Below are 3,363 nucleotides of genomic sequence, written 5' to 3'. Positions count from 1 at the left end.
TTCCCCCCCCCCCCCCCCCTCCCCCCCCCCCCCCGGGACAGAGGACAGCCATTCGAAGCTTTTGTAGTTTTGTTTTCCCCTATCCTCCCATTCTCTTTATGATTTAAATGTCTATTTTTGGATCCATATACCCCAAAAAGATAAATATATGAAATGTATATGGGTTTTAAAAAAAGTATTTTATTAGAATCAAATGAACATTGACAAATTGTACACTTGATAGTGTGCGTATTGCTATAACTTAAATCCTTTCAACTGAAGTTGTGTTCAGGTTTCTTTTATTTTCTTACGTTTACATCTGCAAAGGACTTATGAAGGTTTAAAAGAAGACGACAGACGCAAAACATTGTTTGTTTCTACACAAATCTTATTCTTTTGGCCAAAAATGAAAAAGAAATGGGGGGGGGGGTCTTCCTTAGCCTTGCACAGCAAGAGGCAGCCTGTACAGTATTAGTGTTGCTCTCTTTTCAGTGGCCTAGTCTTCATTTAATGTGTACATCAAATATGGGTCCCTACTTTCTGAACAGGCGCTTTAAGAAATAAAGTTTTTTTGGTGCAGACAGCAACAGGTCTGTCATTACACTTTAAACACACTCTGAGACAGGTCTGACACAGGCAATACTTCTATCTACTCTCTTACATAAGCTGCATTTTTGCATTCTTATCCCTCAGTTTTCATCGGCAGATAGGGTTGTTGTAAATCCACACAAGAGGAAGTGGAGTTTCCTGCTCATTTACCAGTCATTTCCTCTTCAGATACACAGTCTGTATTTATTGGGACAACCATGAAGGTGGTTAAGTTGGTCTCTAAGAGCAGGGCCTCTGGTTTTGTTGCTCAACAACATGGAAATTCAGGATGGAAACTAATTAGCAAACTGTCCTCACCCCCCATGAAAATTTAACTGATATGCCTTTGTCCTGCAGTTAGCTCCTCTGTGAGTCCCTGAAGGTAAAAATGTCCGTAGTGGACAAGTTCTGAATATCTGCCCAACAATCAAACACTTAACCTCTTCAGTGCCACAGAGCAAACTATTTCTGTGCAGCCAAACATTGTTAAAATCTGAAGAACTTGATTTAAATTTTTAGTGGAGATTCCAGAATTCCCTAAGATGTCAGATATGTTGGGCTGTATTTGGGGGAAATGTGTATAAAATGCTGCATGAAAAATCTAGAATACTTACATTTGACTGAATGGTGCGGCCCTAAAATCATGGATTTCACTCTTTAAATAACAAACTATTTCTTCATTGAAGAGCTGGAACAAGCTGGTAATGGATCTTTATGTGATACTGTCAATGTGAATTAGCATATATAATATTCCCAGTGTTTTAAGCTGCTTACAGGGAAAAATAAAAGAACCTGATTTAAAGGAGTCATTTTACCCAAAATATAACCCTGTAGAGGGGTTACCCTTGGACCACCACACTCACATAGCAAGTTAGTGCCATTTTCATAGCTAGATAACACAAGCTAATGTCTCTAGTTTCAGATTTTCTGCAGACAGCTCATGTGTTTTATAGCGACCATGTGTCCAACAGTCATACCTTGTTAAAATATCCTGTTTGATGTTTTTGAGTGGTGACATATTGATCTACAGGAGCTAATTTACTCTGTGCTCCTCCCAACTTCAGTGACGTTTCGGTTGATGTGGAGGTGAGTAGAAAATGAGTAAAATTTGCTTTTGATGAAAAGTGTTGCTTTAAGTATGCAGGAATGGGCCTTAAGGCAAATATGCACCAGCAGCAGCAACATCGTAGACCATACTTGTCAATCATTTTCTATGACGAGTAGAGTATGATGGAATCACAAGCAGCAATATATATATATATATATATATATATATATATATATATGATTTTAATATAGTAACGGAAGAAATCTGTGGAGGGAAGTTTAGAATGCAAAGGTGAACTATGACCTGGAAACAGAGGAAAAGCAGAGCAGGGTAACCAATCATACCTGACATCTATCTGTGTATTTAAGGTAAATAAATGTACATTTTAGCCTGTTATTTACTGCGGATGTAACACACTGTAAACTGTGTTTGGATAGATAGTATGTCTGTTCTACCAACAGAACTGTTAGAGATGTCAGCAGTTAAAATATGCAGTAAATACAAAGTTTTTTAAAAAGTCTTACGAGAGTGCCAGGAAATTATCTGTAATTCAATGAGAAATGCTGTGCCTGCCTGGAAATGATATTTAACAGCCATGTTGCTTAGAAACAGGATTGATTACAATTGAATGAAGGAATTAATCATGAATCATGACTTCTGTATAGAAGTCTAAAGAAACTAAATCTATTCATTCACAAATGCAGACCTGGAGACTCCTGACTCAGCTCCTTCATGATTCATGTATGGCCTTGTGATTGTTAGCCTGTCTGACATCTTTAGGGAGGGAGAATGTTACATGGCTCATAGATTTGTATAAATAAATATGAATGTAACACTCAATAAAAACTGACCCCTATTCTGAAGAAAGTCCACCTTAGAAAAATGTCAGGATGTGCTGAAACTACTGGTGTGCGAACCATTGATTAAATCCTATGCAGCTACAGTGTGTTTGTAGTCGAACCTTGGTGAATGTTTGAAAGTCAAATTGCATAAATTTGATGATCTCTCACTAAATTTATTTGCAGCTATGATTATGTGAACACTTACAGACCTACTGTGCAGTGTAGGAACTAAACTAACTGGGGTTTCCAAGGCACTATAGATTAGGGCTGCTCGATTATAGAAAAAATCACTCGTCACACACTCATCGTCTCCCGCTTATCCGGATCCGGGTCGTGGGGGCAGCAGCCTCAACAGAGAGGTCCAGACGGCCCTCTCCCCAGCCACTTCCACCAGTTCCTCCGGGAGAATCCCGAGGCGTTCCAAGGCCAGCCGAGAGATATAATCCCTCCAGCGTGTCCTTGGTCGACCTCGAGGTCTCCTCCCAGTGGGACATGCCCGAAACACCTCCCCAGGGAGGCGTCCAGGAGGCATCCTCACCAGATGCCCGAACCACCTCAACTGGTTCCTCTCGACATGGAGGAGCAGCGGCTCTACTCCGAGTCCCTCAAGGGGCCATCCACCCCATACTCCCGGAGTGCCCCCCACAGGGTGTCCCTGGGAACACGGTTGCAAGCCTTCTCCAAATCCACAAAACACATGTGGACTGGATTGGCAAACTCCCATGCTCCCTCCAGCACCCTAGCGAGGGTAAAGAGCTAGTCCACAGTTCCACACCCAGGACGAAAACCACATTGCTCCTCCTCGATCTGAGGTTCAACTATCGATCGGACCCTCTTTTCCAGTACCCTGGCATAGACCTTACCAGGGAGGCTGAGGAGTGTAATTCCACGGTAGTTGGAACACAC

This window comes from Seriola lalandi, unplaced genomic scaffold (assembly GCF_002814215.2).
Source record: "Seriola lalandi dorsalis isolate HSWRI2012SDOR001 ecotype SW California unplaced genomic scaffold, Sedor1 jcf7180002054861, whole genome shotgun sequence".
Taxonomy (NCBI): domain Eukaryota; kingdom Metazoa; phylum Chordata; class Actinopteri; order Carangiformes; family Carangidae; genus Seriola; species Seriola lalandi.
This window is presented reverse-complemented; position numbering follows the sequence as displayed.